Below are 15,403 nucleotides of genomic sequence, written 5' to 3' on the forward strand. Positions count from 1 at the left end.
GGAGAGACCCAAGTTGGGCTAAATGTAGCGGGACGAAAGAGACCGAAAAGCCCTCTACTTAAAGGAAATACATAGTGGATGCTTTCCTGAAACGGAAAGTACTTGCAAGCAGCATAATACAAAGAATAGCAGGTTTACCCAGAATCCTTTGCAGTAGGCGGAGCTATGCAAATCATCTCTTTCCACCCCAGTCTAATCCACAGCGCTTGGAACCGCCAAGCGTGCAATGCTGCGGATTAGTTTCTAAATTTACACAGCCAACCAATTCCTACCTGTGGACACGTGTTTCGGGCTTTAGGCCCTCATCAGCACAGGGCTGGAATTGGTTGGCTGTATGGAGTGGGGCTCGGTGAGCAAGCGATACATATATGCTAGCCACCTTAGGGAGAGACCCAAGTTGGGCTAAATGTAGCGGGACGAAAGAGACCGAAAAGCCCTCTACTTAAAGGAAATACATAGTGGATGCTTTCCTGAAACGGAAAGTACTTGCAAGCAGCATAATACAAAGAATAGCAGGTTTACCCAGAATCCTTTGCAGTAGGCGGAGCTATGCAAATCATCTCTTTCCACCCCAGTCTAATCCACAGCGCTTGGAACCGCCAAGCGTGCAATGCTGCGGATTAGTTTCTAAATTTACACAGCCAACCAATTCCTACCTGTGGACACGTGTTTCGGGCTTTAGGCCCTCATCAGCACAGGGCTGGAATTGGTTGGCTGTATGGAGTGGGGCTCGGTGAGCAAGCGATACATATATGCTAGCCACCTTAGGGAGAGACCCAAGTTGGGCTAAATGTAGCGGGACGAAAGAGACCGAAAAGCCCTCTACTTAAAGGAAATACATAGTGGATGCTTTCCTGAAACGGAAAGCATATATGTATCGCTTGCTCACCGAGCCCCACTCCATACAGCCAACCAATTCCAGCCCTGTGCTGATGAGGGCCTAAAGCCCGAAACACGTGTCCACAGGTAGGAATTGGTTGGCTGTGTAAATTTAGAAACTAATCCGCAGCATTGCACGCTTGGCGGTTCCAAGCGCTGTGGATTAGACTGGGGTGGAAAGAGATGATTTGCATAGCTCCGCCTACTGCAAAGGATTCTGGGTAAACCTGCTATTCTTTGTATTATGCTGCTTGCAAGTACTTTCCGTTTCAGGAAGGCATCCACTATGTATTTCCTTTAAGTAGAGGGCTTTTCGGTCTCTTTCGTCCCGCTACATTTAGCCCAACTTGGGTCTCTCCCTAAGGTGGCTAGCATATATGTATCGCTTGCTCACCGAGCCCCACTCCATACAGCCAACCAATTCCAGCCCTGTGCTGATGAGGGCCTAAAGCCCGAAACACGTGTCCACAGGTAGGAATTGGTTGGCTGTGTCAATTTAGAAACTAATCCGCAGCATTGCACGCTTGGCGGTTCCAAGCGCTGTGGATTAGACTGGGGTGGAAAGAGATGATTTGCATAGCTCCGCCTACTGCAAAGGATTCTGGGTAAACCTGCTATTCTTTGTATTATGCTGCTTGCAAGTACTTTCCGTTTCAGGAAAGCATCCACTATGTATTTCCTTTAAGTAGAGGGCTTTTCGGTCTCTTTCGTCACGCTACATTTAGCCCAACTTGGGTCTCTCCCTAAGGTGGCTAGCATATATGTACCTCATAAAGGGACACTGGTCAGAATTGCAAAAAACGGCAAGGTCTTTAAGGTCAAAATAGGCTGGGTCATGAAGGGGTTAGGGCTCTCTCTAGATATCCAGCAACTTGTTTCGTCAGCTGCCAAACGCTCCCTTGGGGTTCTATAACACTCTTACTAGTTCCATTATTTAATCCATTATCTGAATTAGGCTTTTTAATCCATTTTGTACAATGTCACTGATGCCAACTGTTGAGCCCAATCTACAAAATAGTTTTTTTTATGAAATGGAAACTTCAGTTTTCCATATAGATGAGTGTGTTTTTCGAATCTCTTGCAGTGATTTTGGTGCTATTAATAGACAGCCCTACTTTCTCCCAGAAACAACTCCATGCAGAGATAATTATAGAACTAAAGGTGCAAATTACACATGCAAGACTGCAGAGATTCCAGGAAGAAAAATTCTGCCAAGATTCTGTCATTCTGTAAAGTAAAATCTTTTTAAGAATAAGTGGCTATATGTCTGAGACAGATTGGGGCAGGTAAGGCTAAATATATGTTGTAATATTGATCCTAGATTTAATGAGATTGTCTGTAAGTCTTAGAATAAATCATTTTACATTGCATTTATTAGTCGTCAGCAATTTTTCTCCAAACGTTTCCTTTTCTGTCTTGGCTAAGAAGATAAATTCATATATAATACAGATATTGCACCTAGAATTCACTCACACATTGGATGAGCAGCAGACTCTGGGTAATTGGGGACCCTTGAGGTATAAAAGCACAAATGACCCCTTGTCTGTCTTAGGTTTAGCCTTACCTACCTCAGGGCTGGGGAAACTTTTTTCTGCTAAGGGTCATTTGGATATTTATACCATCATTCGGGGCCGTACAAAATTACCAACCTGAAAATTATCCTACTATGTTTGGTCAAATATTTAATTAACTCACCCTAATGTGATGGCTGAAGCCACATTTTTAGGTGTTCCGGATGTTGTTGGTAATCGTCACTGCTTTTCCAGATTTGTCTGGGGCACAGGTGATTTTTTGCGATGATAAATTTTGCAAAGAACTCACAGCAGTAAGTTGTACCGAATACAGATTTAAATTACACTGCAGATCTTCTCATACACTGTGTGCAGAATTATTAGGCAAGTTGTATTTGGATCACATGATACTTTTTATACATGATGTCCTACTCCAAGCTGTTCAGGCTTGAGAGCCAACTACCAATTAAGTAAATCAGGTGATGTGCATCTCTGTAATGAGGAGGGGTGTTGTGTAATGACATCAAAACCCTATATAAGGTGTGCCTAATTATTAGGCAACTTCCTTTCCTTTGGCAAAATGGGTCAGAAGAGAGATTTGATGGGCTCTGAAAAGTCCAAAATTGTGAGATGTCTTGCAGACGGATGCAGCAGTCTTGAAATTGCCAAACTTTTGAAGCGTGATCACCGAACAATCAAGCGCTTCATGGCAAATAGCCAACAGGGTCGCAAGAAGCGTGTTGGGCAAAAAAGGCACAAAATAACTGCCCATGAATAGAGGAAAATCAAGCGTGAAGCTGCCAAGATGCCATTTACCACCAGTTTTGCCATATTTCAGAGCTGCAACGTTACTGAAGTAACAAAAAGCACAAGGTGTGCGATACTCAGGGACACCTTTGAACAAGACACGTAAGATAAAATGTCAAGACTGGGCCAAGAAATATCTTAAGACTGACTTTTCAAATGTTTTATGGACTGATGAAATGAGAGTGACTCTTGATGGGCCAGATGGATGGGCCAGAGGCTGGATCAGTAAAGGGCAGAGAGCTCCACTCCGACTCAGACGCCAGCAAGGTGGAGGTGGGGGACTGGTATGGGCTGGTATCATCAAAGATGAACTTGTGGGACCTTTTCAGTTTGAGGATGGAGTGATGCTCAACTCCCAGACCTACTGCCAGTTTCTGGAAGACAACTTCTTCAAGCAGTGGTACAGGAAAAAGTCGGTATTGTTCAAGAAAAACATGATTTTCATGCAGGACAATGCTCCATCACATACTTAAGATGGGAGGTTAGGTGTACATCTATTGGGTGTCAATTATTATTTGTACAGGTTATTATTACTATTGACATTTAATGCTCTTACACTCATTCTCCTAATTGGCCCATATGGGCATAATGTCTTTATTTTGTATTTGGTGCCAATCTATATTATTCTAAGTAAGTTAGATGCATTACTCTAGGGGTTCAAAGCATGCATTCTTCAAGCTGACTAATTGAGTCTTATAATATACTATGCCTAATGATAACTTTTTGTACATGACCTGGTGTTATCATGATAACCGTTTCTCCTTTTTGTTATGATTACTTATGGTGTAATCGCCGATTGTTTTTAAATGTTTTTAAAACTCTTTGTTGTGGATATATGTACATCAATAAAATTTGTCATTTGTTAAGGTGATCCCTGCTTTGACATATGTCTTCTTGTCTTGGTTGCTTATTAAATTTGCTATATACAGTACTTAACATAGGAGACACAGAGACTGCAGTATACACATCATATAGGGAACACTGAGACTGTTGTGTATATATCACATGGGAAACACCGAGACTGTTTTATATATCACACAGGAAACACAAAGACTGATGTATATAAATCACATAGCTTACACCAAGACTGATGTATATACATCACATAGGAGACACCAGGATTGGAGTATATACTGTACATCACAGGAGATATGGGGCTGCGGCATATACATCATAGGAGACATTGAGGCTGCGATATAGACATCACAGGAGACATGGGGCTACGGAATATACATCATAGGAGACACTGAGGCTGCTGTAGAGACATCACAGGAGATGCTGGGGCTGCAGTATAGACATCACAGGAGACATGGGGCTGGGGCATATACATCACAGGAGACACTGGGCTGTGGTATAGACTTCATAGGAGACATGGAGATGGAAAAATATCATGGCACTTCCACGTTCAGAAATTATAATTAATTTATTTCATATTCACCAACAAGTCTGTGCTAAGGAAGGGGCCAATGTTTCGGCCACATGACGTTGCTCATGGCCAAGCTCGGAGCCAGACATTTATGTGGCTTGGCACTTGAAGTCAGAGCTAGCAACTGTGTTTGCAGATTAAGAAGCCCTGATAGTGCTTCTTTCTCCGGACCCGGTTAACATGTGATCACTGAATGTAGGGAAGGAACAGAAGGTGCTGGGTCCTTGGTGACCATTATCTTTGCTACGCAGCCAGGTGGCTGAATATCCACTATAGCTGTGGCTAATATACTAACCCCAGTTACAGGGAAAATCATCAATAAAAATACAGTATATAATGTATTAAAATATCCCGTAAAGGTCTTTTAAGATCTTATGAGCATGGTGTTTGTAATGTTAATTAAAAAAAATAAAATAAAATAGAGAAAAAACATAAATACAAGAAAGCAAACAAAAAAAGACATACTGCAAGTCCTTAAGCCCCATGTATCATGAATCAAAGAGGCAAAACATTTTTGATTATCCAAAAAACGGATGTTTTTTTTTTTAGAGCTGTTAGATGTGCATCTATGATAAAAACCAACAAATGTGTCTGGTCCAGGATGGGGCAAAAATGGCCCGTCATGAAGTGGTTAATGGGTAAATTGGAATTTGCTGACAATTATCAACTGTATATGACCAGTTCACCAATATTATGCAAAAATATGTATCCTGTGTGGTTCCATACAGATACTACCGGACTAATATGATAATTGCTTCCTTTCGTCCTTTTAGATCTTACCGATCCTGTCTGATTCTTGTTTTCAGAACAATCTGCTCTATATATTTTTGTATTTTTCCTTTTTTTCTTTCCCGTGTTCTTCTGATTACACGACATCTCGCTATGACTTTTTCCCATGCCTCCCCTTCTCTGTTCTGTTGATGAAATCATCTTTATAATTTGTATCAATGAGGTTACCATGGAAACTGAGATCAGTTGCTCAAAAATACCTTGAGAACTTCACAGCGATGTAGACATCTTCATCCTTCTGTGGATCTTATGTGTTATAGCCAGATGATTGATGTACACGGGGAAAACGTCTGTGCTTTTAATATTTTAACTATTCAGTCAATTTTTTCCAAAGTATATCCAGCCAGGAGAAATACAATGAGAAATTAGCATAAAAAAAGATTTATGACATTTTAGCGCTAGTGCCTGATAAAACTGAAGTATTTTGTTACAATCAAACGCAATTGTGATTTTTAAATTGTATTTCTAGAGGTTTGACGAAAGCTGCAGAGGGTTAGCGAAAGAAACTGTAAAAACCAATATCATTGCTAAAAAACATCTTGCCTTGGGTTATGTTCATGCAGAGTAAATGCCTATTGAAAGTCTCAAGTGTATCTGCTCCAAAATTTAGTGTTTAAACTGCCGGAGATCCACAAGGTCCTATTCAATGGATCATAGTGACAGTCAGAAAACATTGTCGAGGTTCACACTCTATACTCTCCTCATCTGCCTTGGATTAAGCATTTTGTTCTAGGTCCTCCTCCTACTGACAGCTCCCCCTGTTTCTTAGAGAGTCGGGTTGCTGTGATGTTCGTGTTGCTACTTTGGACAGCTTCCTTGTTCTCAGGTCTGTATTGGCCTGGAAAGGGAGTGGATGAACCTGTCCATCACCACGCGCTCAACCATCTGGGCAGGAGTGGAAGTCTCAGGCTGCAACCACTTTTGGACCAGTGTGGAGTAGGAATCTGGCTATTAGGAGCAGTGCCTAGTAAAAAGGCTATAAAGGCACAGATGATTGGCCTCGGGGAGACCAAAACATCCAACACCGCGGAGACACCATCACGTGTTTCTCAACGCAGTGATTCCTATGCTTGGCATAGGTGGCTTTCCTTCATAGGATGCTGCCCTTCCCGTGGTTATTCCTTCCCGGGGAAAGGCCTGGCTATTCACTGCTTGCGTCGAGAAACACGTGATGGTGTCTCCGCAGCTTCTTTACTTGCATCTGCATATTTCCCATAAGGGATGGGGGCAGTGTTCTGGAATCACTGCGTTGAGAAACACGTGATGGTGTCTCCGCGGTGTTGGATGTTTGGGTCTCCCCGAGGCCAATCATCTGTGCCTTTATAGCCTTTTTACTAGGCACTGCTCCTAATAGCCAGATTCCTACTCCACACTGATGAGGGGCAAAAACCCCGAAACGGCTGTCTGTGGATGGATACCATGCTTGGCATAGGTGGCTTTCCTTCATAGGATGCTGCCCTTCCCGTGGTTGTTCCTTCCCGGGGAAAGGCCTGGCTATTCACTGCTTGCGTCGAGAAACACGTGATGGTGTCTCCGCAGCTTCTTTACTTGCATCTGCATATTTCCCATAAGGGATGGGGGCAGTGTTCTGGAATCACTGCGTTGAGAAACACGTGATGGTGTCTCCGCGGTGTTGGATGTTTTGGTCTCCCCGAGGCCAATCATCTGTGCCTTTATAGCCTTTTTACTAGGCACTGCTCCTAATAGCCAGATTCCTACTCCACACTGATGAGGGGCAAAAACCCCGAAACGGCTGTCTGTGGATGGATACCATGCTTGGCATAGGTGGCTTTCCTTCATAGGATGCTGCCCTTCCCGTGGTTGTTCCTTCCCGGGGAAAGGCCTGGCTATTCACTGCTTGCGTCGAGAAACACGTGATGGTGTCTCCGCAGCTTCTTTACTTGATCACATAACTGACATCACACAGGTCTTGTCAGCACATGCTTGTGTCGGCTCTGCATGTCAACATATGGTGGATACCTTCACACCCACTCTATAGATGTCCTCCTAAAAACCCACTCATGTCTGCAACTTTAATTTAATTCTCCTAACACGTAGTGTCTGGAGGAAAATATTTTGGTTTCACATCACTGACGCCATTATGCGCAGTGACACATATCTTCCCTCATGCACCGTGCCAGTGACCCTGTCACAACCCTTTAACCCTTACATATACTTATATGCCTCTATCGTACACTGTCACCCAAATCTTGTAATGTACTGTCTGCACATACAATGTGAAAATTTCTCAATGTATTTGCCAACGTCCCAGTCTATGGCAGATATATGAAATGTTATTGGCATTAGGAGACCATTGAATGCCTGTAACCTGCTGAAATGTACTGGATATAAAATATAGGCAGTTCTTATGAATTTCTAATTAATGCAGGAAATAGTAATGCATTTATAAAGTGGCCATTGGTTGTTTTTCTTTTCTGCTTTAATTACGTGGCTTGTTGTGTCAGCTGTCCGCTAGCTCCACTACAAGTGTGATAGCCTGTTACATCTTGTCTTTTCCTTAGGAATGTAAGAATCCATCCCCGGGAGCTTTTATGTTCTTAACAAACATTAATCAGATGAGTCTAGCACAGGGCACTGCCTGGTACAGCGCCGGAGCACAGTGCCTCACATCCCAGCTATGGGAAATGGATAAGTATGGGAAAGCTCAAGCCTTTTCTGCAAGTTATGTTTCCCCAATTAGGGAGTTTAACGCTTTGTCATTCCAACTGTGTGAGTGTTTAAGACATGGCAGGTATTAAATATCCGAGTCACTCAACATAATGTATATTTACAGGATCCTTGGATTAAAATGGTTATAAAATATGTGCCAGGTTCCTAGCAGTATTATTTGCAGTATGTAGATGTGAGTTTGCCATACAAATAAAGTGCTATTGCGAGAACCCACCTGAATGAGGAAACTGCGAGGTTGGTGGAGGAACATGATGAAAATGAACCTTGGGCTTATTTTAACTAAAGTAAAATATCAGCACAAGATTCTAAAAATATCTAGAAAGTTAAATAATTATAACCTGGAAAAAAACCTCCTCCAGCTTGTATTAAAGGGAACCTGTCACCCCCAAAATGGAAGTGGTGCTAAGCCCACCGGCATCAGGGGCTTATCTACAGCATTCTGTAATGCTGTAGATAAGCCCTCGATGTATCCTGAAAGATGAGAAAAAGAGGTTAGATTATACTCACCCAGGCCCAGGGGCGGTCCCGCTGCAGTCCGGTCCTATGGGTGTCGCGGTCTGGTGCGGGGCCTCCCATCTTCATAGGATAACATCCTCTTCTTGTCTTCATGCTGTGGCTCCGGTGCAGGCGTACTTTGTCTGCCCTGTTGAGGGCCATCAGGGGTTCTCCAACCACTAGAGATTTCCAGCAGACCTTGGACTCACTTATTGGTCGATTTTATTATGGACCTACCCGTGTCTACAGGGAACACTGTGATCCTGGTGGTGGTGGACAGATTCAGCAAAATGTGTCATTTTATTGGTTTACCAGCTTTGCATAATGCCAAAACCTCTGGTGCAACTTTTTGTTTGGGAAATTATTAGGTTCCATGCTATTCCTACTGATATTGTTTCTGATCAGTTTATTTCCAAATTTTGGAGAACATTTTTCAACTGTCTGGGGATCTATTTGTCTTTTTCTTCTGCTTTTCACCAACAGTCTAATGGGCAGACTGAATGGTTTAATGAAAATTTATAGGCATATCTCAGATGTTTTGTGTCTGGGAATCAGGAGGACTAGGTTACCTTCTTACCGTTGGCTGAATTTGCAGTAAATAATCATTGTCATGAGTTTTCAGTTTACCCTTGTCTTCGTCACCCTGTCTGTCGGGTTGGTGTACTGCAGAACAGTAGCGCTTCTCTTCCCCAGTTGGGGAAGGGGACAAATGTAGGGCTGTTCTGAGAGATAAGGCATCTTCGCCATCTGAAGTATCCTGAGGAACGGGGGAGCTAGGGCACCCCCTAGTGTTAGGGCCAGGAAAGGTGCCCCCTGGTCCCAGGTCACCCGTCAGTCGAATCGTGACAAAATCCTCATGATGGGAGTGTTGGGACAGAGGGACGGAGTCCTTAGGGTTGGTTATACAATTGGTGATGTGGGAATTATATGTGCACAATGGAAATAGGGAGGGGGAGCCCAAATACTAGGGAAGGGTGAGTGGAGACCCCTAGGCAGATCTAAAATCACCCTGTCTGCCCTAAATATCCATATATAGATTTTGCACCTATCGCCGAGCAGGAACCTAATCCCTGCCTGACTCTAATGATAGGCCCTACATAGGGAGCACCTCCAACAAGACTGAGGCACATATGTGCTAACACCCGCACCATGCTGCAGCAATTGAATGTATTTAAACCTTCAGTCCAGGTCTGTGTTTAGAAGCAGAAGGTGGAGGTAACTATTGGGTCCTAGAGGGAGGATATCGCTCCATAACAGAGATGTCAAAATCAAGAAGGTACTTGAGCTAAACGCAAAGACCTTCCACAGCCGTATCCAGGATGATTGTCTGTCACAACTGACACACCCATGGCATTATATCTATGTTTCAATATCAAATTGAGTAGGATTCGATTTGGCACCTGGTTGGAGCTCTGGATGGCTGGTAGTTTTGGGCTTGGTTAATCTACCTTGTACAGTGGTAGTGTGGAGCCCTTGAGCTGGGGTTTACGGCAGAAGGTAAAATGGTCAGTTAAGAATTTAAATAATACAGTGCCAGATCTGATAGCTCCAAGAACCTCTCCCTTCATGTTATTATTTAATATTGGTTATTAGCAATGAGCGAGCGTGCTCATCACTACTCGTTACTCGATTGAGCATTAGTTTGCTCGAGATGCTCATTACTCGGCGAGTATATTTTTAATGCTTGAGCAGGATCTTGAGTCCCCGCTTCACATATTTGGCACTTTTTACACAGCCAATGAACATGTGGGGACTGCCTGCCAGTCACTGTAATGCCATAGCCATCTTGATTGTGGCATTAATGTGTTTGGCTGCTTGCATAGCATCATCAGGTCTATATAAGACCCATGACACTATGCTCACCACAATGCACCCGGGAAACAAGTAGAGCAGGGAGAGGTGCTGGTGAAAGAGGGACAGAATTGTAGCTGCGTATAGGCAGGGATTCAACCACATTTACATTTCTATCAAGTACGACTACAGCCCTTCTTAGGGCTAATTATAATCAATAGTAATACTGCTGTTAGCAGCACTTAAGGAGAGATTTTGCCAAAGAGATTGTGTAGGACATGATAGGGTGAATTGCACGTCCATTAAGCTGCAGACTGCAACTCTTACCAAAACCCCTTCTCAGGGCTAATAATTTTCTTTTTGCTCTTAATCCTGCAAATTGTTCTGAGCAGGGAAATATTACACATCATTTTTACTGCGGTAGTTGTGCATCAAAAGCTTCAGCTAGACTTGGTTGGATCTCAAAAGCATCGCTATATTGCTCCTGCAGTGTAACCAGTCCATCTGAGGTGAAAGTTACAGACTGGTGCAGAGGGAGAGAGGTCCGTGCCCTCCCTGGCTTAGAATCTACAGGGTAAGGGGGACTAGACGGTAGGTCGTGGGTTCCAGCAGCTATGGTATTAAGGAGGTTACAGAAAATATTGCAGGGCTGTAGATTTTCCTGTAGAGAGGAGTTTTCAGGTTACATGTTTGGGCACAGGATTCGAGAGAATGGAGGATACTTGAGAAAAATCTTGACAGTGATACTTTGAGAAACATGAGAGAGTGGAGGAAAGAAGGTCTTGTGAGGCCTAGAGATAATGTGTAGGAAGGTCAGATTAGTTTGGAGATATATGGATGGCCTTGTAGGTCAGTGTTAGTAATTTGATCTGGATTTGTTGGGGAGTTGGAAGCGACTGAAGAGATTTACAGAGGTGAAAGAATAGTAAGGAGAGAGGTGGATTAATCCGACAGCAGAGTTAAGGACGAGAGAGGTAGGAGAGTGCTAGCAGGGAGGCCACAGAGACTACTATTGCTGTAATCGAGGTGAGAGATCATGAGAGCATGCACTAGCATTTTAGTAGATTCAGGGTTGATTAAAAGATGAATTCTTGACATTTTTTGAGTTGGAGAGGCAGGAGGAGGAAGGATTTGGATGTGCGATTTGAAGTCCAAGGTAGAGTCAAGGGTTGCACTAAGGCAAAAAGTCTTGTGATACAGGGGAAAATGTGATGCCATTTATTGTGATAGATAGATCATGTATGGTGTGAGTGGAATGGAGGAAAGATTATGATTAAAGATTATACCAGTGAATAGATCCGTTACCTTGATTGCAGAGGCCAGGTGCAAAAAGACTGAGAACAGTGGAGTTGAAATTTTAACTTGCTTGCTGAAAGGAAAGATGGACAGACAGCACATTGTAATTTGGATTGAGCCTGGAAATACTGCTGTTTAAAGCATGTAAGTCAGGAGTAGACGAAGAAATGATAGACAGCTCCTGAAGTTAAGTCAAGTTAAGAAGTAGCAAACTCCTGACAAACATGAGGCATCTGCAGACAATTATACTTATTCTTATTACCCAAGCACATGTCTTCTGCATGAGTTGACCATAAAAGGCCTTTGGGTGATACTGTCAGAGAAATTTGCTGGATTCCTGGATAAACCCAGTGTGGGCCATAGGAGAAGGAAATCACTCCTTGCACTGGTGCCAAGACAGAAGAGTAAAGCACAAGATTGCCAGCATCTTTACATGGGCACATAACTGGGAATGCGTGTTTTTACGATGCTTGCTCATCGATTCTCAGCACATCTATCCACCTTAAGCTGTAAGGTCACATGGGTGACTGAATTTTGAATAGTTTTATAAACCTAGAAATATAATAAGACATGATATCTAAAATATCTAAAAATCAAAAGACAAAGCAACAATTTCAAAACTTTTTCTTGTAAATTTAAAGTGTAAAATGACGTAGTAGGGGGCTTAAACTTTAATCTCTCACAAGCATCAATCTTGATGTCAGGCAAATAAGATTAAATGTCTGTAACTCTGAAATATAATACATAAAGGGAAGAGAGTATCCAACTATCATAGCAAGGCATATATCTAAGATGCATAGCAGCATATGTCATAGAAATCTAAAGATAGATCCTTGAAAAACGCACGAATATTTATAAAATATTGATGGGTCCGTGAGGTGGGAAAACAATAGATACCGATTAATGGATGTGCCTGGGCTGTATTATTTCTGAATCTCCTACACTCTTGTCGTTAATTTAGCCCGAGATAAGATAATGGATTTTATTTAGTAGTGCCTTGTGTCATATCTAAAGGATCATTGATCTCAGACTCTGGTCACATCAAGATTTGATAAAGAGAACCTGTCGGCATGATTTAGCATTATAAATTAAATACATGGCCATAATGGCACTGATATACAGATTAAATTGATTGATTTAGTGAAGAAATCCGCATTGTGTTTGTGCTTTAATCCACATTTGATGTTTTGGGGTAATTAGCTTTAGGTGCACAGGGGTGGGACTGTGGCTATAGTCTATGGTTCCTTCCCCGGCCCCTCTACCTGTCTGTGATGTCCGTACGACAGGCCACTGCTTTGTGAGACACTGACACCTGTTTGAAATTTTGTGCCAGTGCCATCCTCACTGCGAGCTTCACATAAGCGGATTCATCTCCTGGCAGTCTTTTAAAAAATGACAATGGCGGTGGCACTAGAGCAGATTAACTTGCTGGTGGTCTTCAATAAAATGATGCTGGTGGTGGGGCATGGGCAAATTTAGATCTCGTCCCAATTACATTTTTATAGAATTTTGTTAAAGAAGCAGGCCTCCTCCTCCCATCAAAATTTGTATACTCTTAATATACTGAAGTCGTCATATTATATAGCACTGTGTGCTTACTATTGTTCATTTTTCCCTTCTACCCAGTTACTTTTTCTCTTTTCCATTAGATCTATCTATCTACCCATCAAAAACTGACTAGCAGAATCCTTCTAAGCTAGGAGGTCAATTTTCTCTGTATGACTCATCAGTCACTGTAAATGTCAATGGCTGGGGGCGAGGCCGAATAGCTGGGTTAGGAGTTGAAGAGAGGAATGGACAAGATACTTCCTGTCTCTGCATACAGCAGAGAAAAGAGAAGAATCAGCTGAGTAGAAAGGCTAAATGAGCAATTGTAAGTACACCGTGCTGTATAATATGATGATTGCAATATATTAAGAGGATAGAAACTTTTATGGGAGTGATTCCTTATGCAGAGATCTCAATCTGCACAAACACCACCATCAGCGCATTTTATTGAAGACCACCAAGAGATCAATCTACGCACGTGCCGCCCACAGCAAATATGCAGCTGGTGCAAAATTTCAAACAGGTGTCCAGTCACTCAAAGCATTTACCTGTCATACTGACACCAGAAACAGGCAGAGGGGCAGTGGCAGGAGATGAAGACCCCACCCACAGTCTTGCACCTATGCACCTAAAGCTAATTAGTAATTATGCAAAAACTTCAAATGTGGATTAAAGAACAACCAAAATTCCTATTTCTTCATTAGAGGTATTAATTTAATCTGTATAAGAACATCATTATGGCCATGCCTTTACTTTACAGAGCTAAATCATGCTGATAGGTTCTCTTTAACTCTGTTGTCCAGTTCTGTTTTAAGAGAAGAACAGCAAAATAAAGAGCAGTGAAATGAAGGACACCAGCAGTTCTTAGTGGGCCATTATTGACTACGATGGGTTCTGTCGGGTTCCGTACCAATGTTACGTCTCAGCTGAAGCAATGGATCTTCAAAAACCCAGTCTGGAAGAGCAATTGTTATACCACACAGACGGATCATAGAATCATAAAATGATAGAGAGTCCAACCCCCTGCTCAATGCAGGATTCACTAAACCATCCCAGACAAATGCCTCTGAAAACTTCCATTGAAGGAGAACTCACCACATCTCGTGACAGCCTGTTCCACTCATTGATCATGTCACCCTCACTGTCAAAAAGTTTTTTTCCAATATCTGATCTGTATCTTCTCACTTTCAGTTTCATTCCATTGCTTCTCGTGTTTCCATGTGAAAATGAGAATAATGATGATCCCTCTACACTGTGACAGCCCTTCAGATATTTGTAGACTACAATTAAGACTCTTCTTAGCCTTCATTTTTGCAAGCTAAACATTCCCAGATTCTTGAACCATTTCTCATAGGTCATCGAATTTCAGGGTGCCAACCTCCGCTGTTAGGTAGGTGACCAGTTTATTAGGGACTCATTAGGGCCAGTGTAGGATTGTGACACTATACTGTCTAAACATCCAACCTAACTCCCTAGATAATATTCCCCTATTCTAGCCCGGGAGGTGCTACTCATATTTTTTAGAGAATTGTGAATATTTTTGATCATATCAAATATTAAAAGTTAAATTTTAAGGGTTGTTTTTCTTTTTGGTTTAAGAGCATAAGGCTATGTGCACACTTTGCAGATTCCACTGCGGATTTTTCCGCAGCGGAATTGCAAAATCCGCAGTGAAAACCCATCGCGGTTTTTACTGCGGATTTATCGCGGTTTTTACTGCGTTTTCTTCTGCGGATTTTCAACTGCAGTTTTCTATTGGAGCAGCTGAAAATCCGCAGAAAAGAAGTGACATGCTGCGGAATGTAATCCGCAGCGTTTCCGCGCGGATTTTTCTGCAGCATGTGCACAGCGTTTTTTGTTTCCCATAGGTTTACATTGAAATGTAAACTCATGGGAAACTGCTGCGGATCCGCAGCGGTCAAATCCGCTGCGGATCCGCAGCAAAATCCGCAAAGTGTGAATATAGCCTAAATATCCCTGACCCTCTCTTCTATTTCCATAAAACTTTCAGGTGACGTAAAAAAACAGCTGCTTCTGGGCAGAAAATGTATGACAGGGCCAAAACAGAAAATAAACAGTAATAATAATACACTGCATGGGCTCACCCATTTAGATGTCAGTCCTTCACTTTCCCTGGTGAGACTGAGCCACAAGAACAAGGTGTTTCAAC

Source organism: Ranitomeya imitator, chromosome 5, assembly GCF_032444005.1.
Source record: "Ranitomeya imitator isolate aRanImi1 chromosome 5, aRanImi1.pri, whole genome shotgun sequence".
In the NCBI taxonomy this organism is placed as follows: domain Eukaryota; kingdom Metazoa; phylum Chordata; class Amphibia; order Anura; family Dendrobatidae; genus Ranitomeya; species Ranitomeya imitator.